The sequence below is a fragment of the Nerophis ophidion genome, linkage group LG25 (assembly GCF_033978795.1).
Source record: "Nerophis ophidion isolate RoL-2023_Sa linkage group LG25, RoL_Noph_v1.0, whole genome shotgun sequence".
NCBI classification, from domain to species: Eukaryota; Metazoa; Chordata; class Actinopteri; order Syngnathiformes; family Syngnathidae; genus Nerophis; species Nerophis ophidion.
Genome location: NC_084635.1, coordinates 32,219,810 through 32,244,190, shown reverse-complemented (window position 1 = coordinate 32,244,190; position 24,381 = coordinate 32,219,810).

Sequence of the window (24,381 nt, the reverse complement as noted above, 5' to 3'; positions counted from 1 at the left end):
GCAATGAATCTGTCTGCGGCTCGGATCGCTTTTCAGGCCCTCCCTCCACTGCTCGCTCTTGGTCCGCTCTTTCAGCCGCCGTCGTCCTCGTCCTCGTCCTCATCTATGGCTCACTGTTCCTGTTCTTCTCCTCCTTCCCTGATCCCTCCTCCCTCTCCCCTTTTATATAACATGAGGAGATGGTTTAATCGTTTCCACATTCTCCGCCTCCTTGCCGCCATCTTGGGCAGGGCTAGAGCGCGTCCCGCCCCGCCGTCGGACCGTCGGCTCCGCCTCTCCACATACTCCAAGTGTTAAACAACAGGCACGTTTGACTAATTAATATTTGGCCTGTCAGGTCCCTCGCTGTACTTTATTCATGCAACCCCGCACAGCACTTTCCCGCAAATGTGAAATGACGGACTTAGCCGAAGGGATGACCCACTGGCAGCTCACTGTCATTTGTTTCCCCCGCTGGATTAATTTGTCACCAACATTAGGGCGATCATCCTTCAAGTCAGCCTATGAAAGTCCGGGGATTGGCAGATAAAGGGCACGGGGGATTTTGCGAGGCGAGATTCACGGGGCTTTGTATATATTAGGAGTGTGGCGTAAAGCCCGCGGCTCCAGCTCTGCTTCAAGGTAGTAGAGGCTGCTCTTCTTAATCGTGTCCCCGTGGACTCGGGGAGTCGGGAGTGACCGCGTGCATCGTTACAGTCGATACCTCACATGGCATCCCTGTATCAGTCTTCTCACGACCTCGTCTTTACCTCCAGGCTTTCACGGGCTTTTTTTTTTTTAGGAGTCTTGCTTCCTAAAATGCAGGAATTTGCATCAGCGTTTTCAGAAAGTTTAGTTTGTGTTTTTATAATGAATTTTTTTGTGTTTGAAGTTTATAACATCAAACGATGCTGACAATATTCTTGCAAATAAAGAATCAGTGTTTTAAAATTCAGTGTAAAAAAAAAGCAAGTGCAGGGTTTAACTATTGGAATGGTTTTTTCTAGTTTGAGAATATTCAGGTGTGTATTATGTTGGGTTTTGCAAGACCAAGTCATGTGACTTCCAACTCGACACCTCATTGGCTGCTTCTAAGACAGGATCGATCGCATTCGGTCTTAATTTACCAGAAGGGAGTCCTGATTTTTGAAGGAGCTAATTGACACTGAATGTCTTTCTACACTGAGGATTTTATTCACTGTATTTTTTTACACTGAAATGTCATGAATTTATTTATTTTTTTTACACTGAAATTTTAAGAACTGCATTTTTTACACTGAATTTTTATACACTAAATTTTCATACACTTAATTTTTTACACTGATTTTTTAACACATCTTTTTTTATAAACTGATTTATTATATATACTGCATTTTTTTACACTGGGATTTTATTCACTGTCTTATTTTACACTGAATTTTCGTAAACTTTTTTTTTTTTTACACTGAAATTTTATAAGCTGCATTTTTTACACTAAATTTTTATACACCAGATTTTTATTCACTGAATTTTTTTTTACCCTGGGGTTTCATACACTAAGTTTTTTAACAGTAATTTTTTAAAACTGATTTCTTTTTTAGGCAGAGTTTATATACAAACGTTAGTATATTGCATTTGTTTTACACTGAATTGTTTTACACTGAATTTTTTTTACCCTGAGGTTTTTTTTTCACTGTATTTTTTTACATTGAATTTCCTTAAACTGATTTTTTTTACACTGATTTTGTATACATCAAATTTGTATTAACTGATTTTTTTACACTGAATTTTTTTCACCCTGGGGTTTCATACACTGAATTTTTTAACACTGATTTATTTTAAAAAAAAGATTCCTATTACACAGAGTTTATATATACTGCATTTTTTTTACAATGATTTTGTTTACACTGAATTTTTTTACACTAAGGTTTTATTCATTGTATTTTATTACACAGAATTTTCATGAACTTATTTTTTTTTTACACTGAAATTATACAAACTGCATTTTTATACACCATTTTTTTAATTTTTGTTTTGTCACTGTATTTTTTTTCTTTGAATTTTCATAAACTGATTTTTTTTTTTTTTACACTGAAATTGTATAAACTGCATTTTTGCATAATTGCCGTGCTTACCCAAAATCAACTGGAAAAAACGTCCACGGCCAGCTGGACCAAATTCACAACTGTCCATCCAATGAGTCACTATAATATTAATCAGGTCCTGCTTCTTAGTACTACTACATACACTATGGAGCTAGCTGTTATATTTCCTATGCGCATTAATTTCCATTTCCATAGCAACACACTTTTGACTTCCGGCAACAATTGTGCAATCATACTTCCGGAAACAAACGTGAGTGTGTTCCAACCGTGGCAGACTGTGTAAAAGGCAACAAAGACCACTTTTTTTTGCACAAATGAGAATTCACGACCTTACATTTTTGAAGCTGAATATACGGAGGATGAACTACTGCTTCTAGTGACTAGACGCGGTATATGTGGAACTTGAGGCGGAGCCATACAGACATAATTGCCGTGCTTACCCAAAATCAACTGGAAAACAAGTCCCCGGCCAGGTGGACCAAAAAGCTGTGGAACTAGCGGTTTTATTTCCTCTTGGTAACATGCGATGGAGACCACTTTTTCTCGGACAAATGAGTATTCACAACCTTACATTTTTGAAGCTGAATATACCGAGGATGAACTACTGTTTGTAGATGCGTGCACAGGGAAGAGGGTGAAACCTCAGAGCAGACGGAAGCCGAGAGAGTGAGGTTGGCGTGACTAGACACGGTAAATGCGGATCTATACCGACATAATTTCCGTACTTACCCAAAATCAACTGGAAAAAACGTCTCCGGCCAGCCAGACCAAAAAGCTGTGGAACTAGCGGTTTTATTTCCTCTTGGTAACATGCGATGGAGACCACTTTTTCTCGGACAAATGAGTATTCACAACCTTACATTTTTGAAGCTGAATATACCGAGGATGAACTACTGTTTGTAGATGCGTGCACAGGGAAGAGGGTGAAACCTCAGAGCAGACGGAAGCCGAGAGAGTGAGGTTGGCGTGACTAGACACGGTAAATGCGGATCTATACCGACATAATTTCCGTACTTACCCAAAATCAACTGGAAAAAAACGTCTCCAGCCAGCCAGACCAAAGTCACAACTATCCATCGAGTGAGTGACTATAAAATTAATCATGTCATGATTATTAGTACAACTACATATGGTGTGGAGCTAGCGGTTTCCGTAGCAAAACGATTTGTTACTATGCTAGAAAAAAACAGCTTTTTTATCATTCAGGTGACGGAACGTGAATGATGTATTGTTGAGGGTTTTTTGGATGCATTTTTAAAGTGATTCGCTGCATTGCTAGCCTACAATGGGACGATTAATACAAATTAGAATGCAGAAAAACAAAAACTAAATTTATTTTCTTGTTTCGCATAAGGATAGTGAATATATACAGAGGTGTATTTACAGTGAAAGCATATTGCATAAATCCAGCATATTTTAGCTCTGCATGCAAGATACTTCTGACCTGCAGGGGTTAGTGTATCTAAACTGTCTAAAACTTTGTCACAATGTGTCGTTTCTGCGAGTCAGAAGGTTATCTTACTCAGTTTGGGCTTAAGGATTCTCAAAAGTCTCACTTAGGTTTTTTTTTTTCTTTTAATCTGTACACTATATATAGCTTGGCCTGACTGCGTTGCCATGGCTACGCTGTCAAACTGAATATCACTAAATATTGTAGGACCCTAAGAATTTTTTTTTTTTTTTTTTTTTTTGAATATTCCATAGATTTTTTTGTAATATTATTCTACTCCTGACAGGTGCTCACCCTAAACCAGTTTCACCACCCAACAAAATGTTTACATGCAATAAACAAATAATTTACTTAAATCGGTTAAATAACTGTAATTAATTGATTCAATTGATATAGAATTTTGAGGAAAAATACAGATTTTTATCCTGACTATCAATGATGTTGTCTTTTATAACCGAAATGACGGAAAAAAAAGAAACATCTAGAAATCTTTACAAGAGCCCCATGCCCCGCAGCTATTTTTTCTTACCACCCGTGGCACATTCTAAAAATACTATTATTTTAATAAAGTGGGGTTAAAAAAAAGCAAACAGGTGACATTCAAGTAGAAAAAGTTGCAATGCAGGCTGTTTGTTTCTTTGAAGCTAAATACTGAATCAAAATCAATGTCATGAATTTTTGACTGTGGAGGGGGCGTGGTCTACGGGACTTCCCCGTAGCGGGGTGTGTAAGGACCGGCCTCGAAGACAGCGGAAGGTGAGTAGATTGCCCAGCTGGGACTGGTTATCTGATCACCTGTTGCCTTTATTAGCAGCAGCCGGACGGAGACACGTGGTTGGAGTATAAACCCCCTGGGGTTTATGTCAATAAAAGACTGTGGAGGGTGGGGCGTGGTCTACAAGACTGACCCGGAGCGGGGTGTGTAAGGACCGGCCTCGAAGACAGCGGAAGGTGAGTAGATTCCCCAGCTGGGACTGGTTATCTGATCACCTGTTGCCTTTATTAGCAGCAGCCGGACGGAGACACGTGGTTGGAGTATAAACCCCCTGGGATTTATGTCAATAAAATACTTGATTAAAACTGCCCCCGAAGACACCACTAGGGGGAAACCTCTACATTGACCTACTGTATTCAAGACTCCAATTTATCTTACTTTAAATATTCCCTTTTTAATATTCATACCGTTGTTGATACTATTCATTTTTGTTCGACTACTTTTGGATTGTTTTGTGTCACGTGTGTGTGTCATTTAAATTGTTATGTTGATTGCTATTCTGAATGTTGCTGGGCCGGGTTTGGTTTTGGAATTGTATTACGATAGTATTATTGTGTATTATTTTTAGTTTAAAAAATGCATTGAAAAAATAAAAATTCAATATTAAAATTCCACTTTGAAATATTTTTTGGGGGAAAATATTGCATATTCTGTGTATTTGCAATAAAAAAAAGCCTTCTTTGACAAAAAGGACATAAAAAACAAAAAAAGAACAATAAAACCAAATAATAACTTATAATCAACAAATGTGAAGGCGATCTAGAAAATAAAAATAAAAAAATAAATAAAAAATATATAAATTACTTATTTTGAACAGTTTTTATGAGTGGATGTCTGTTTTCAACTCTCATTGCTCAAAATAATAATGAATCAAAATCAATGCTGCGACGAATCACTGACTTATTTACATCTCCAATTACTTCACAACAAATATTCCACTTTGAACATTTGTTGGTGAAAAATATTGCATATTTTCTGTTTTTGCCATGAAAAAAAAACACGTTTTTCTTTAATAAAAAGGCACAAAAAAGAAACAAATGTACAACTTTATATTGACAGATAGAGCTAAAGTTGATCCAAAGGTTTCAAATCTGGAAAACTAAAATAATGTCTTATTTTTCCCTGGTACCAAACTTGAGGGGAGCCTCAAAGGTTAAAAAATTATAAATAAATATTTAATAATAAATAACTCTCTGATTAGTGGTCGACAACAGGTGAGGGTGCCGACCACTAATCAGAGGCAGGTGAACCCAATGGTAACCAAAAGAAACCCAGAGTTGCACAAACAAGAACATATATACATATATATATATATATATATATATATATATATATATATATATATATATATATATATATATATATATATATACATATATATATATATATATATAAAATTTTTTGTTTCATCTGACATCACATGGACAAAGATAAGACCTTCTGGAGAAAAGTTCTGTGGTTAGATGAAACAAAAATTCAATTGTTTGGCCACAATACCCAGCAATTGAGGCCTTTAATCCCAGGAACACCACACCTACCGTAAAGCATGGTGGTGGTAGTATTATGCTCTGGGCGTTTTTTGCTGCCAATGGAACTGGTGCTTTAAATGGGACAATGAAAAAGGATAATTACCCCCAAATTCTTCAGGAATACCTAAAATCATCAGCCTTGGGCACAGTTGGGTGTTCCAACAGGACAATGAACCCAAAAGCCCGTCAAAAGTGGTACAGGAATCGCTATATTATAATGCTACCACCACCATGTTTGACGGTAGGTTTGGCGTTCCTGGGATTAAAGGCCTCACCTTTTCTCCTCCAAACACATCGCTGGGTACTGCGGCTAAACATCTCCAATTTTGTTTCATCTGACCACAGAACTTTCATCCACAAGGTCTTATCTTCGTCCATGTGATGTCAGATGAAACAAAAATGGAGCTGTTCGGCCACAATACCCAGCGATATGATTGGAGGAGAAAAGGTGAGGCCTTTAACTAATGATCTATTGCTAACGATGGACTCTGATGCGTCATCTATGTTGCTGCTCCTCGATCTTAGCGCTGCTTTTGATACCGTTGATCATAATATTTTATTAGCGTATCAAAACACAAATTGGTATGTCAGACTCAGCCCTGTGTGACCTCGGACTATGTTAAGGTAACGTGTGGAGTTCCCCAGGGTTCGGTCCTTGGCCCTGTACTCTTCAGCATCTACATGCTGCCGCTAGGTGACATCATACGCAAATACGGTGTTAGCTTTCACTGTTATGCTGATGACACCCAACTCTACATGCCCCTAAAGCTGACCAACACGCCGGATTGTAGTCAGCTGGAGGCGTGTCTTAATGAAATTAAACAATGGATGTCCGCTAACTTTTTGCAACTTAACGCCAAAAAAAACGGAAATGCTGATTATCGGTCCTGCTAGACACCGACCTCTATTTAATAATACAACTTTAACATTTGACAACCAAATAATAAAACAAGGTGACTCGGTAAAAAATCTGGGTATTATCTTCGACCCAACTCTCTCCTTTGAGGCACACATTAAAAGCGTTACTAAAACGGCCTTCTTTCATCTCCGTAATATCGCTAAAATTCGCTCCATTTTGTCCACTAAAGACGCTGAGATCATTATCCATGCGTTTGTTACGTCTCGTCTCGATTACTGTAACGTATTATTTTCGGGTCTCCCCATGTCTAGCATTAAAAGATTACAGTTGGTACAAAATGCGGCTGCTAGACTTTTGACAAGAACAAGAAAGTTTGATCACATTATGCCTGTACTGGCTTCCTGTGCACTTAAGATGTGGCTTTAAGGTTTTACTACTTACGTATAAAATACTACACGGTCTAGCTCCATCCTATCTTGCCGATTGTATTGTACCATATGTCCCGGCAAGAAATCTGCGTTCAAAAGACTCCGGCTTATTAGTGATTCCTAGAGCCCAAAAAAAAGTCTGCGGGCTATAGAGAGTTTTCCGTTCGGGCTCCAGTACTCTGGAATGCCCTCCCTTTAACAGTTTGAGATGCTACCTCAGTAGAAGCATTTAAGTCTCACCTTAAAACTCATCTGTATACTCTAGCCTTTAAATAGACCTCCTTTTTAGACCACTTGATCTGCCGCTTCTTTTCTTTCTCCTATGTCCCCCCCTCCCTTGTGGAGGGGGTCCGGTCCGATGACCATGGATGAAGTACTGGCTGTCCAGAGTCGAGACCCAGGATGGACCGCTCGTCGGGACCCAGGATGGACCGGTCGCCTGTATCGGTTGGGGACATCTCTACGCTGCTGATCCGCCTCCGCTTGAGATGGTCTCCTGTGGACGGGACTCTCGCTGCTGTCTTGGATCCGCTCGAACTGAACTCTCGCGGCTGTGTTGGAGCCACTATGGATTGAACTTTCACAGTATCATGTTAGACCCGCTCGACATCCATTGCTTTCGGTCCCCTAGAGGGGTGGGGTTGCCCACATCTGAGGTCCTCTCCAAGGTTTCTCATAGTCAGCATTGTCACTGGCGTCCCACTGGATGTGAATTCTCCCTGCCCACTGGGTGTGAGTTTTCCTTGCCCTTTTGCGGGTTCTTCCGAGGATGTTGTAGTCGTAATGATTTGTGCAGTCCTTTGAGACATTTGTGATTTGGGGCTATATAAATAAACATTGATTGATTGATTGATTAATCCAAGGAACGACCCCAAGTCAAAAGGTTCGGACACCCATGGAAAAGAGTGTTAATGCTTGATTCCTCCTGATTGTTACTGTGAACGACTCTCACTGTCGTCTTGCGGGTTCCAGGGACCACCAAGGAAGGACATGACTTTGAGCAGGTTTGACTTGCTTTATTTTCTAACAAAACCTTACCTCCGGTCGGGTCGCTCTTCCGCTGCGTCTCCCGTCTCCCTCTGTTGCTTGCTCCGCCGTCTGCTTTTCAGCAGCACGTACTTTAATCTCTCTCTTGCTCTCCGTCTCCGTCGTTGTATGGGTTGCTCTAGCTCCGCACCATCCTCGTTCTCTCCTCCTTCTTCCCTTTTATACAACGAGTGGGGATTCATTAGTAGTGTACAGGTGCACAATCCACACAACTGATCTCGATTGTGGCTTCGCTTCCGGCGTGCCCCGCATCCTCCCCGCCATCTTGGGCCAGGCTCCAGCATGCTCTGCCTCTTTGTCGGAATGTCGGCTCCGCCTCTGGACAGTCCTCCATCGCCAGACGCAAGCCGGGCTTTCGACCGGCTGAGCTTACTCCCTCCTCCTTTTCTTGAAGGGGCGGGAAATGACTGTCATGACCACCTGTGTCCCCGGTCTTCTCTTCATTTTTCTCTTGTTCTTCTTTTTCTTCCTTTTCATTTTCTTCCCTTTTGTCTCTGTCTTCTTCCATTTTGACTCTTTCTTTTTCTTCGTCTTTGTCTTTTTCTTTGTCCTTGTCTTTTTCTTTGTCTCTGTCTTCTTCCATTTTGTCTTCGTCCTTTTCTTTGTCTTTGTCTTTTTCTTCGTCTTTGTCTTTTTCCAGTTCGTCTTTGTATTTTTCTTCATCTTTGTCTTTTTCTTCGTCTTTGTCTTCTTCCAGTTCGTCTTTATCTTTTTGTTTTTCTTTGTCTTTGTATTTTTCTTCATCTTTGTCTTTTTCTTTATTTTTGTCTTCTTCCATTGCGTCTTTGTCTTCTTCTATTTCGTCTTTGTCTTTGTCTTCATCTTTGTCTTTTTCTTTGTATTCTTCCATTTTGTCTTTGTCTTTTTCTTCGTCTCTGTCTTTTTCCACTTCGTCTCTGTCTTCTTCCATTTTGTCTTTGTTCTTTTCTTCATCTTTGTCTTTTTCTTCGTCTTTGTCTTCTTCCAGTTCGTCTTTATCTTTTTGTTTTTCTTCATCTTTGTCTTTTTCTTCGTCTTCTTCCATTGTGTCTTTGTCTTCTTCCATTTTGTCTTTGTCTTTTTCTTCATCTTTGTCTTTTACCTTTGTATTCTTCCATTTTGTCTTTGTCTTTTTCTTCATCTTTGTCTTCTTCCATTTTGTCTTTGTCTTTTCTCCCCCCCCCCCCCCCAACACCCCCCCCCCCCCCCCCCACACACACACACACACACACGCCTTGTCCGCCAGGACCTGCAGGAGCAGGCATTGTTGTCGGCTGCTTGCTACGAGGCCGGCCAGAGCGCCTACGAGAGCCCGCGGGGGATCGTCCTCCCCCGCCTCTGGTGGTCCAGCCAGGTTGGGCGCCAAATGTGAACGACTCTCACTGTCGTCTTGCGGGTTCCAGGGACCACCAAGGAAGGACATGACTTTGAGCAGGATTGACTTGCTTTATTTTCCAACAAAACCTTGTCTGCGGTCGGGTCGCTCTTCCGCTGCGTCTCCCGTCTCCCTCTGCTGCTCGCTCGCCATTCCCGCTTTCTCGCCATCCAGTCGGACTGTCGGCTGCGCCTCTTCACAGTTACTAACACAAACTACTTAAGATGTGACTTTAAGGTTTTACTACTTACATATAGAATACTTCACGGTCTAGCTCCATCTTATCTTGCCGATTGTATTGTACCATATGTCCCGGCAAGAAATCTGCGTTCAAAGGACTCCGGCTTATTAGTGATTCCCAAAGCCCAAAAAAAGTCTGCGGGCTGTAGAGCTTTTTCATTTCGGGCTCCAGTACTATGGAATGCCCTCCCGGTAAAAGTTTGAGATGCCACCTCAGTAGAAGCATTTAAGTCTCACCTTAAAACTCATTTGTATACTCTAGCCTTTTAATTGACTCCCTTTTTAGACCAGTTGATCTGCCGTTTCTTTTCTTTTACTTCTATGTCCCACTCTCCCTTGTGGAAGGGGTCCGGTCCGATCCGGTGGCCATGTACTGCTTGCCTGTGTATCGGCTGGGGACATCTCTGTGCTGCTGATCCGCCTCCGCTTGGGATGGTTTCCTGCTGGCTCCGCTGTGAACGGGACTCTCGCTGCTGTGTTGGATCCGCTTTGGACTGGACTCTCGCGACTGTGTTGGATCCATTATGGATTGAACTTTCACAGTATCATGTTAGACCCGCTCGACATCCATTGCTTTCCTCCTCTCCAAGGTTCTCATAGTCATCATTGTCACCGATGTCCCACTGGGTGTGAGTTTTCCTTGCCCTTATGTGGGCCTACCGAGGATGTCGTAGTGGTTTGTGCAGCCCTTTGAGACACTAGTGATTTATGGCTATATAAGTAAACATTGATTGATTGATTGATTGATATTCCTAACTATTATTGTCGTAGAGCACTGAAATAAGTTGACATTTAATGCTGACAATACTTGGGAAAGTTAGCGCCCCCTAGACAGTTGTGTAAATGTTACAGACAGCACCCTTAAAGGTGATTGTTTTAAATGTAGGCTGCAAGTAGCCTCAGGCAACAGTCAAGCCTAAGAAAACATGGGAGCAGATTAAAAACCTATTTTGTTTACTTATTTTCACCCTCATTGCCATTTTGGAGCACATTTTATACAAAAAATCTTCCTTTTCCAACCGTCAGCTTCTTCAACTCCAGACAAAGTTGTCCCCCCCCCCCCACCCTCCCGGAGTTGACCAGCGCTTGTAATCCGGTTTACGCTGAACTCCGAGGACCCCACCGTCTTGTTAGCGCCGGAGCAAAGAACAAGTCCATTCATTATTTGGAGGCTGATGAACGACTTGGTCAGACAGTCGGGGAAAGCCGAGGTGTAAATGTTCAACCTCTCATAAATCACGCTGACGGCCAAGTCTAGACCTTAACCTACATGTACTCAAGAGTGATGATCCTTTGTATATTTTTCCCCCTACTTGCGGGGGGAAATAGTTTCGCCATAGTTCCGTGTCGCTGCGTCTCCGAGCTATCCATAGCATCTACGACAAGGGTCACCAACGCGGTGCCCGTAAGGACCAGATGAGTCGCACGCTGGCCTGTTCTAAAAATAGCTCGAATATCAGCACTTACCAGTGAGCTGCCTCTATTTTTAAAATTTGTATTTATTTACTAACAAGCTGGTCTCGCTTTGCTCGACATTTTTAATTCTAAGAGGGACAAAACTCAAATAGAGTCTGAAAATCAAAGAAAATATTTTAAAGACTTGGTCTTCACTTGTTTAAATAAATTCATAATTTTTTTTACTTTGCTTCTTATAACTTTTAGAAAGACAATTTTAGAGAAAAAATACAACCTTAAAAAAAGATTTCAGGATTTTTAAACACCTTTTAAATTCCTTCCTCTTCTTTCCTGACGATTTAAATCTATGTTCAAGTATTTTTTTTTTAAATTGTAAAGAATAAAAAATACATCTTAATTGAATTCTTCATTTTAGCTTCTGTTTTTTCGACGAAAAATATTTGTGAAATAATTCTTCAAACTTATTATGATTAAAATTCCCCAAAAATTATTCCGACAAATCTAGAAAATCTGTAAAATCACATTTAAATCTTATTATAAAGTCCATCCATCCATCCATCTTCTTCCGCTTATCCGAGGTCGGGTCGCGGGGGCAGCAGCCTAAGCAGGGAAGCCCAGACTTCCCTCTCCCCAGCCACTTCGTCTAGCTCTTCCCGGGGGATCCCGAGGCGTTCCCAGGCCAGCCGGGAGACATAGTCTTCCCAACGTGTCCTGGGTCTTCCCCGTGGCCTCCTACCGGTTGGACGTGCCCTAAACACCTCCCTAGGGAGGCGTTCGGGTGGCATCCTGACCAGATGCCCGAACCACCTCATCTGGCTCCTCTCGATGTGGAGGAGCAGCGGCTTTACTTTGAGTTCCTCCCAGATGGCAGAGCTTCTCACCCTATCTCTAAGGGAGAGCCCCGCCACACGGCGGAGGAAACTCATTTCGGCCGCTTGTACCCGTGATCTTATCCTTTCGGTCATGACCCAAAGCTCATGACCATAGGTGAGGAGGGGAACGTAGATCGACCGGTAAATTGAGAGCTTTGCCTTCCGGCTCAGCTCCTTCTTCACCACAACGGATCGGTACAACGTCCGCATTACTGAAGACGCTGCACCGATCCGCCTGTCGATCTCATGATTCACTCTTCCACTTGAACTCCTCCACTTGGGGCAGGGTCTCCTCCCCAAGCCGGAGATGGCACTCCACCCTTTTCCGGGAGAGAACCATGGACTCGGATTTGGAGGTGCTGATTCTCATTCCGGCCGCTTCACACTCGGCTGCGAACCGATCCAGTGAGAGCTGAAGATCCCGGCCAGATGAAGCCACCAGGACCACATCGTCTGCAAAAAGCAGAGACCTAATCCTGCGGTCACCAAACCGGAACCCCTCAATGCCTTGACTGTGCCTAGAAATTCTGTCCATAAAAGTTATGAACAGAATCGGTGACAAAGGGCAACCTTGGCGGAGTCCAACCCTCACTGGAAACGTGTCCGACTTACTGCCAGCAATGCGGACCAAGCTCTGGCACTGATCGTACAGGGAGCGGACTGCCACAATAAGACAGTCCGATACCCCATACTCTCTGAGCACTCCCCACAGGACTTCCCGAAGGGACACGGTCGAATGCCTTCTCCAAGTCCACAAAGCACATGTAGACTGGTTGGGCAAACTCCCATGCACCCTCAAGAACCCTGCCGAGAGTATAGAGCTGGTCCACAGTTCCACGACCAGGACGAAAACCACACTGTTCCTCCTGAATCCGAGGTTCGACTATCCGGCGTAGCCTCCTCTCCAGTACACCTGAATAAACCTTACCGGGAAGGCTGAGGAGTGTGATCCCACGATAGTTGGAACACACCCTCCAGTCCCCCTTCTTAAAGAGAGGGACCACCACCCCGGTCTGCCAATCCAGAGGTACCGACCCCGATGTCCACACGATGCTGCAGAGTCTTGTTATAAAGTCTTTTGAATTTATTCGAAATATAGCTTGGTCCAATTTGTTATATATTCTAACAAAGTGCAGATTGGATTTTAACCTATTTAAAACATGTCATCAAAATTCTAAAAATAATCTTAATTAAAAAAAAATTACTAATGATGTTCAATAAATTATTTTTTTTATTTTTTCAAAAAGATTCGAATTAGCTAGTTTTCTCTTATTTTTTTCGGTTGAATTTTGAATGTTTCTAAATTTTATTTTAATTTTTTTCCTGTTTTCTCCTCTTTTAAACCGTTCAATTAAGTGTTTTTTTTCATCATTTATTCTCTACAAAAAACCTTCCATAGAAGGAGAAAAAAATGTGCGACAGAATGAGAGACAGAAATACCCATTTATTTATTTTGTATTTATTTATCTGTTTTTATATATATTTATTCTCGGAAAACATTAAGATGATCAGTGTTTCCACAAAAATAAATGTCATTAATTATTAACAATAACAGAGTTAAAGGCCTACTGAAACCCACCACGCAGTCTGATATTTTATATATCAATGATGAAATATTAACATTGCAACACATGCCAATACGGCCTTTTTAGTTCACTAAATTGCAATTTTAAATTTCCCGCGAAGTGTCCTGTTGAAAACGTCGCGGAATGATGACGTGTACACAAGACGTCACAGACTGTTAGGAAATATGAGAGCTGCACACACACACAGCTAAAAGTCGTCTGCTTTAACCGCATAATTAAACAGTATTTTGGACATCTGTGTTGCTGAATCTTTTGCAATTTGTTCAATTAATACTGGAGAAGTCAAAGTAGAAAGATGGAGTTGGGAAGCTTTTAGCCTTTAGCCACACAAACACAGGGTGATTCCTTGTTTAAAATTCCCGCAGGTGAAACTTTACTATGGATCAGAGCGGTCAAGCCAACATGGATCTCGACCAAATGTCAACCGGCAGTTTTCGGTGAGAAAATTGTGGTAAAAAGTCGCCACTTACCGGAGATCAGCTGAGCTTGTGCCTTCCGTACAGCTGCCGTCGACTTCCATCAGACGCCGGCCTCTGTCAGAACTGGACATGGATTGTTTGTGCTCCTTCGACGCAGAGGGGATTACAGGACGAGCCAGGTGTGAGTTCAGGTACATGTTTGTTTTTATTTATACTCAAAATACATAAAAAGGCAAAACAAAAAAGCGCGCTTGATGGCGGATACTAATCTATACTAAAACTTAGAACAAAAACAGCACAATGGCAATACTATCTACAAACAAAGAAAATATAGTATCAAAGGCATAATTAAAAACAAAAACTTACTTGGCGTGGATGAATGGAAAAGCATGGCAATGAAAGCAAAGTTCCCAGACTGATGAACAGAAAGAAAATGACTTAAATAGTGGCCGTGATAATCAGGAACAGGTGCGGGACTGAGGGCAGGGGCGTGATAAGGTCGGAACTAATGCGTTGACATGGTAACAAAAGCAAACCAGGAAGTGCAAAATGCAACTAGAGTTCAGAAAACAAAACAAAACATGATCAAACATAAAACCAGATTTACACCCGTGGATAAACCCTTCCAACTATCAGGTACTATTAAACTCACTAAAACACTAGCAACACAATAGAAAGATAAGGGATTTCCCAGAATTATCCTAGTAAATGTGTCTAAAAACATCTGAATCCGTCCCAATGCAATCGCCTTTTTTATTATTTTAACTCAATTTTTATTTTTTTTAATTTTTTGTAGCAATATCCTCAAACACGAATCTTTCATCCTGGCTCAAATTAATGGGGAAATTGTCGTTTTCTCGCTCCGAATAGCTCTTTTTAAAAACAATGTGAGGAGCCGGTAAAGGCAGGGCTTTTCTGTTAGCGACCAAAAGTTGCGAACTTTATCGTTGATGTTCTCTACTAAATCCTTTCCGCAAAAATACGGCAATGTCGTGAAATGATCAAGTATGACACATAGAATGGACCTGCTATCCCTGTTTAAATAAGAAAATCTCATTTCAGTAGGCCTTTAAAGGTCAATTGAGCAAATTGGCTATTTCTGGCAATTTATTTAAGTGTGTATCAAACTGGTAGCCCTTCGCATTAATCAGTAGCCAAGAAGTAGCTCTTGGTTTCAAAAAGGTTGGTGTTTAGTGCTCTTATTTTGTCAGCTTCCTGTCTTGTTCCCTGAGTGCTGTGTTCCTCCTCAGCTGCGGCTGATTGGCACATGGCCACACACCCGTTGCCAATCAGCCCGCTCCTATTTGTACCTGCTTTGTGTTGTGTCAGTTGCTGGATCATTGTATTGTCATTTGTATTGTCGTTGCCACATGTCGCTCTTGTCGTGTCGTTTTGTTACAGCTACTACCCGTCGTGCTACATTTTGTCCTGGTCGTCGTAGCGGTTAGCTGTTTCTGTTAGCATTAGCCATTTGTAGTTTTTCCTTTAGCGTTCTCTACAACCTGTCGTCACGTCCGCTTTTCCTCCATACTAACAGCGTGTCACATATTATTTGTGGCTTTTACACACACGCACAAGTGAATGCAAGGCATACTTGGTCAACAGCCATACAGGTCACACTGAGGGTGGCCGTATAAACAACTTTAGCACTGTTACAAATATGCGCCACAGTGTGAACCCACTCCAAACAAGAATGACAAACACATTCCGGGTGAACATCCGCACCGTAACACAACAGTTCAAATACCCAGAACCCCTTGCAGCACTAACTCTTCCGGGAAACTTCCAGCAAACTGACCAATAATTAACGTTTTATTCGTGCATTTTCTCTTAATACTTCAAGGCTTGAATGTTTGGTTCATTCATTATTGTTATTTTATTTTCAAATTTGTTATCTTTTATTTATCTTTACTTTTTTAGGCCAAAATGAGTCAGTTTTCCCTTTTTTGTAGACACAACGTGTCTGCTTGTAAGTACTCTGTGGGTGTGCGCTGCCGAACACGCTTCTCTGCTTGTGACGGAAACTGGTGTGTTTCAAAGGGAGTGTATAGTACCGTCTATGATTAATTAGTAATGTGGTACTTTACTAGTACCAGTATGATTCATTAATTCTACGGTACTTTAATAGTACCGGTATGATTCATTAGTACTGCGGTACTTTATTAGTACCCTCTATGATTCATTAATACTGTTGTACTTTAATACTACCGGTATGATTCATTAGTACTATGGCACTTTACTAGTACCAGTATGATTTATTAGTACTACAGTACTTTACTAGTACTGGTATGATTCAATACTAATGGTGTACTTTACTAGTACCGGTATGATTCATTAGTACTGCGGTACTTTACTAGTACCAGTATGATTTAGTAGTCCTACGGTACTTTACTAGTACTGGTATGACTCATTACTACTGGGGTACTTTATAAGTACCAATATGACTCATTAATACTACGATACTTTACTAGTTCCAGTATGATTTATTAGTACTACAGTACTTTACTAGTACTGGTATGATTCAATACTACTGGGGTACTTTACTAGTACCGGTATGACTCATTAATACTACGGTACTTTACTAGTACTAGTATGATTCATTAATATTGCAGGATTTTACTAGTACCAGTATGATTCATTAATACTGCAGTACCTTACTAGTACCAGTATGATTCATTAGTACTACAGTATTTTACTAGTACCAGTATGACTCATTAATACTACAGTACTTTACTAGTACCAGTATGATTCATTAGTACTGCGGTACTTTACTAGTACCGTCTATGATTCATTAATACTGCAGTACTTTACTAGTACCAGTATGATTCATTAGTACTACGGCACTTTCCTAGTACCAGTATGATTTATTAGTACTGCTGTATTTTACTAGTACCGTTTATGATTCATTAGTACTGCGGTACTTTACTAGTACCGTTTATGATTCATTAATACTGCAGTACTTTACTAGTACTAGTTTGATTCATTAGTACTGCAGTACTTTACTAGTACCAGTATGATTCATTAGTACTACGGTACTTCACTAGTACCATCTATGATTCATTAATACTGCAGTACTTTACTAGTACCAGTATGATTCATTAATACTGCAGTACTTTACTAGTACCAGTATGATTCATTAGTACTGTGGTACTTTACTAGTACCAGTATGACTCATTAATACTACAGTACTTTACTAGTACCGGTATCACTCATTAATACTACAGTACTTTACTAGTACCAGTATGATTCATTAATACTGCAGTACTTTACTGGTACCAGTATGATTCATTAATACTACGATACTTTACTGGTACCAGTATCACTCATTAATACTACGGTACTTTACTAGTACCAGTATGACTCGTTAATACTACAGTACTTTATTAGTACCAGTATGATTCATTAGTCCTGCAGGACTTTAGTAGTACCAGTATGATTCATTAGTACTACGGCACTTTCCTAGTACCAGTATGATTTATTAGTACTGCTGTATTTTACTAGTACCGGTATGATTCATTAATACTGCGGTACTTTACTTGTACCGTTTATGATTCATTAATACTGCAGTACTTTGCTAGTACTAGTTTGATTCATTAGTACTGCGGTACTTTACTAGTACCAGTATGATTCATTAGTACTACGGTACTTCACTAGTACCAGTATGATTCATTAATACTGCAGTACTTTACTAGTACCAGTATGATTCATTAGTACTACGGCACTTTCCTAGTACCAGTATGATTTATTAGTACTGCTGTATTTTACTAGTACCGGTATGATTCATTAGTACTGCGGTACTTTACTAGTACCGTTTATGATTCATTAATACTGCAATACTTTACTAGTACTAGTTTGATTCATTAGTACTGCGGTACTTTACTAGTACCAGTATGATTTATTAGTACTACGGTACTTCACTAGTACCGTTTATGATTCATTAATACTGCAATACTTTACTAGTACCAGTATGATTCATTAATACTGCAGTACTTTACTAGTACCAGTATGATTCATTAGTACTACGTTGCTTTACTAGTACCAGTATGATTCATTAAATACTGCAGTACTTAACTAGTACCGTCTATGATTCATTAATACTGTGGTACTTTAATAGTACCAGTATGATTCATTAGTACTGCTGTATTTTACCAGTACCGGTATGATTTATTAGTACTGCATTACTTTACTAGTACCGTCTATTATTCTTTAGTACTACGGCACTTTACTAGTACTAGTAAGATTTATTAGTAGTACGGTACTTTACTAGTACTGGTATGATTCAATACTACTGGGATACTTTATTAGTACCGGTATGATTCATTAGTACTGCGGTACTTTACTAGCAGCAGTATGATTCATTAGTATTGCTCTATTTTACTAGTACCAGTATAATTCATTAGTACTGCGGTACTTTACTAGTACCAGTATGATTCATTAGTACTGCGGTACTTTACTAGTACCGTCTATGATTCATTAGTATTGGGGTACTTTAATAGTACCGGTATGATTCATTAGTACTGCATTACTTTACTAGTACCGTCTAAGATTCATTAGTATTGTGGTACTTTAATAGTACCAATATGATTCATTAGTACTGCTGTCTTTTACTAGTACCAGTAAGATTTATTAGTAGTACGGTACTTTACTAGTACTGGTATGATTCAATACTACTGGGAAACTTCACTAGTACCGGTATGATTCATTAATACTGCGGTATTTTCCCAGTACCAGTAAGACTATCTCTCCCGGCTGGCCTGGGAACGCCTCGGGATCCCCCGGACGAAGTGGCTTGGAAGATGGAAGTCTGGGCTTCCCTGCTTAGGCTGCTGCCCCCGCGACCCGACCTCAGATAAGCGTAAGAAGATGGATGGATGCTTTTTAACATAAATTGTTGACTTGTGTTCATCAACAAATGTGACATATTGAAACTTTGACTATCAGGTGTGGTTAATAACCCAATGATGTTGATAATAGATACATTTAAAGAGTTTTTTTAGACTAAAGCAACAAATTAATGGAACAATCTTGATTTCCGCTGGACGGTGACTATGTTGAATTTCTTGTACTCTCTGTACTTTTTTTTTTTTTTTTTTTTTACAATTTGGGAGTGCAGCTGTGCAACCTTTCCACATTATCTATTTCAAAATGCCATCCCACTTGTCAACATGACATCATAGTAAGGTCAGCACCCCAATCTATCCTCCTCCTGAGGCTACCTGCTTTAGTTGTGTCTCCCGGCAAATTGGAAAGTGCTGCTCATTGACATCCAGACATCTTCATTTGGCGAAGGAAAAAAAAAAAAAGAAAAAAAAAAACACCAAATAAAAACTGTAGGTTTTAAAGTCGGCAAACCCGACCTTGGAGAATGCTTGGGTTTGGAGAAAAATACTCGGTAAAATGTGTTCAAAAATCTTAAAAGGAGAAAATGCGTACTGTGTGATGAGTAGAGTCTACCGAATTATATTCTGATGTTTTTTCTCTTTAAATATTGTGTTATTGGTGTTAAATGTGATCAAAAACCACACTGCTGTTGTGTATTTTTTTATGTGTTATGTTCTACTTTCAAACTGTTTTTTTTAGACCTTGGACGCAGGTTTTACAAGAGAGTCTTTTAATTTTATTTTCAATGTTGTCGCCGTCAAAGTTTTTCCTTGCTTTTCAGCAGTCTCCCTCCTCTCTGCCCTTTTACACAGCGAGAGGAGATACATTAATCTTGTGCATCCATGTCTGTGGAGCTTTTTGAGTCCTTAGACTAGCAACATGTTCAGTCCGGAAGCGTTTTTTTCCCCCTTAGATCATGACCTCTCACTATTATGTTAGATCCATTATGGACTGGACTCCCACTTTTATGTTAGATCCACTATGGACTGGACTCTTACTTTTGTGTTGATCCACTAGGGACTGGACTCTCACTATTATGTGAGATCCACTATGCACTAGACTCTCACTTTTATGTTAGATCCACTATGGACTGGACTCTCACTATTATGTTAGATCCATTATGGACTGAACTCTCTCACTATTATGTTAGATCCATTATGGACGGGACTTCCACTATTATGTTAAATCCACTATGGACTGGACTCTCACACTATTATGTTAGATCCATTATGGACTGGACTCAAACTATTATGCTAGATCCACTATGGACTGGACTCTCACTACTACGTTAGATCTACTATGGACTGGACTTTCACCATTAAATTAGATCCACTATGGACTGGACTATCACTATTATGTTAGATCCACTATGGACTGGATTCTCACTATTATGTTAGATCCACTATGGACTGGACTCTCACTATAATGTTAGATCCACTATGGACTGGAATCTCACTATTATGTTAGATCCACTATGGACTGGACTCTCACAATATTATGTTAGATCCACTATGGACTGGACTCTCACTTTTATGTTAGATCCACTATGGGCTGGACTCTCACTATAATGTTAGACCCACTATGGACTGGACTCACACTATTATGTTGGATCCACTATGGACTGGACTCTCACTATAATGTTAGATCCACTATGGACTGGACTCTCATTATTATGTTAGATCCACTATGTACTGGACTCTCACTATAATGTTAGATCCACTATGGACTGGACTCAAACTATTATGTTAGATCCACTATGGACTGGACTCTCACTACTATGTTAGATCTACAATGGACTGGACTCTCACTATTAAATTAGATCCACTATGGACTGGACACTCACTATTATGTTGGATCCACTATGGACTGGACTCTCACACTATTATGTTAGATCCACTATGGATTGGACTCTCACTATTATGTTGGATCCACTATGGACTGGACTCTCACACTATTATGTTAGATCCACTATGGATTGGACTCTCACTATTATGTTAGATCCATTATGGACTGAACTCGCTCACTATTATGTTAGATCCATTATGGACGGGACTTCCAATATAATGTTAAATCCACTAGGGTCTGGACTCTCACTATTATGCTAGATCCGCTTTGGACTGGACTCTCTCACTATTATGTTAGATCCACTATGGACTGGACTCTCACTATTATGGTAGATCCACTATGGACTGGACTCTCACCATAATGTTAGATCCACTATGGACTGGACTCTCACTATAATGTTAGATCCACTAAGGACTGGACTCTCACACTATTATGTTGGATCCACAATGGACTGGAATCTCACACTATTATGTTAGATCCACTATGGAGTGGACTCTCACAATATTATGTTGGATCCGCTATGGACTGGACTCTCACACTATTATGTTAGATCCACTATGGACTGGACTCTCACTATCATGGTAGATCCACTATGGACTGGACTCTCACTATAATGATAGATCCACTATGGACTGGACTCTCACTATAATGTTAGATCCACTATGGACTGTACTCTCATTTTTATGTTAGATCCACTATGGACTGGACTCTCACACGATTATGTTAGATCCATTATGGACTGGACTCAAACTATTATGCTAGATCCACTATGGACTGGACTCTCACTACTATGTTAGATCTACTATGGACTGGACTTTCACTATTAAATTAGATCCACTATGGACTGGACTCTCACTATTATGTTAGATCCACTATGGACTGGATTCTCACTATTATGTTAGATCCACTATGGACTGGACTCTCACTATTATGGTAGATCCACTATGGACTGGACTCTCACTATAATGTTAGATCCACTATGGACTGGACTCTCACTATAATGTTAGATCCACTATGGACTGGAATTTCACTATGATGTTATATCCACTCAGGACTGGACTCTCACACTATTATGTTGGATCCACAATGGACTGGAATCTCACACTATTATGTTAGATCCACTATGGAGTGGACTCTCACAATATTATGTTGGATCCGCTATGGACTGGACTCTCACACTATTATGTTAGATCCACTATGGACTGGACTCTCACTATTATGGTAGATCCACTATGGACTGGACTCTCACTATAATGTTAGATCCACTATGGACTGGACTCTCACTATAATGTTAGATCCACTATGGACTGGACTCTCACTATAATGTTAGATCCACTGTGGACTGGACTCTCATTACTATGTTAGATCCACTATGGACTGGACTCTCACACTATTATGTTAGATCCATTATGGACTGGACTCAAACTATTATGCTAGATCCACTATGGACTGGACTCTCACTACTATGTTAGATCTACTATGGACTGGACTTTCACTATTAAATTAGATCCACTATGGACTGGACTCTCACTATTATGTTAGATCCACTATGGACTGGACACTCATTATTATGTTAGATCCGCTAAGGACTGGACTCTCACTATTATGCTAGATCCACTATGGACTGGACTCTCATTATTATGTTAGATCCACTATGGACTGGACTCTCACTATTATGTTAGAGTCATTATGGACTGGACTCTCACTATTATGTTAGATCCACTATGGAATGGACTCTCACTATTATGCTTGATCCACTATGGAGTGGACTCTCACTATTATGTTAGATACACTATGGACTGGACTCTTACTATGATGTTAGATCCACTATGGACTGGACTCTCACTATTATGCTAGATCCACTATGGACTGGACTCTCACTATTATGTTAGATCCACTACGGACTGGACTCTTACCAATATGTTAGATCCACTATGGACTGGACTCAAACTATTATGCTAGATCCACTATGGACTGGACTCTCTCACTATTATGTTAGATCCACTATAAACTGGACTCTCACTATTATGCTAGATCCACTATGGACTGGACTCTCACTATTATGTTAGATCCACTATGGACTGGACTCTCACTATTATGTTAGATCCACTATGGACTGGACTCTCACAATATTATGCTAGAACAAGTCTGTCCTCCAAAAAATAAGAGTTGTAGAAATGATTGGAAACTCGAGACAGCAATGACATTACGTTATTTACAACTTTTGACCACGAGTGTATACGTATCGGCGATACCAGTAATACTCTGACTATTGAAATGTGCCGTATCAGCCACCAACCAACAAGTTCGCTCTTCTCTTTCGGAAGAAAGTGGGACAGACAGAAGCAGAGGAGATAACGAAGGTAAATGATTTGTTTGTTCCCTCATTAGAATAGCCGGGGTGTCATCTCACAGCAGAAGACGATCCAGAGGCGGGCGGTAAAAAAAAAAAAAGGATCCCAGACAATTAGTGTGTGTGCCCTCGGATGGTGTCGGTATCGCCCGGGGCGATGGCGTGCCTCCACCTGGGGTGCACGTCCGGCAGGTTTAATTGGACAGCTGCTGGGCATTAACATTCAGCCGCGCAGACGCACTCCTCTGAGCGTCATGGCTCCTTTATTGTGACAAATATGAGGCCTATTTATCGCTCTCCCCTGGATGGTAAATAGAAGGTTACACGGCGCGCCCGAGCTTTAATTGCGTTGTTGTGGGTAGGCGCTGTCCAGCCATGGAAGAAGCACGCTACGTTTGAAGACATATTCATGTTCCGTTGCCGACGTTTTGTACAAAGCCCGTTTCCATATGAGTTGGGAAATTGTGTTCCATGTAAATATGAACAGAATACAATGATTGGATATGCTACAAACACAACAAATATAAGTCTAAAACCCAATTCAATAACCGTGTCTTTCGACAAAAGTATTTTGAGATAATCCAGGTCAAATAAACAGAATGTAATGTTTCATATTTCAATTATTTGCTACTGTTCACAGTGTACATGCAGACTATTTGATGTTCAATAAAGGTAAATACAGCGGTATCTCAATTAACGTGCCACAACCGAGCTCATAACTCAAAACACTCTTATTTCCAATCGGCCCCGTCCACTGAAATCAATTTAGTCTGTGCTTGTCCCACCCAAAACACCACAGTTTTAACATGTAACATGCCTTTTAACAAGAAAAAAACTGTTTTTCTTATAATAATAATATAGGCACCAGCGCCACCCGCGACCCCACAGGGAATAAGCGGTAGGAAATGGATGGATGGATAAATATAGTTTGAAAAACCCTTTAATAGCCTGTAAAACAAGCAATGAAAGTGGTTTTATCAATCAATCAATCAATCAATCAATGTTTATTTATGTAGCCCCAAATCACAAATGTCTCAAAGGACTGCACAAATAATTACGACTACAACATCCTCAGAAGAACCCACAAAAGGGCAAGGAAAACTCACACCCAGTGGGCAGGGAGAATTCACATCCAGTGGGACGCCAGTGACAATGCTGACTATGAGAAACCTTGGAGAGGACCTCAGATGTGGGCAACCCCCCCCCCTCTAGGGGACCGAAAGCAATGGATGTCGAGCGGGTCTAACATGATACTGTGAAAGTT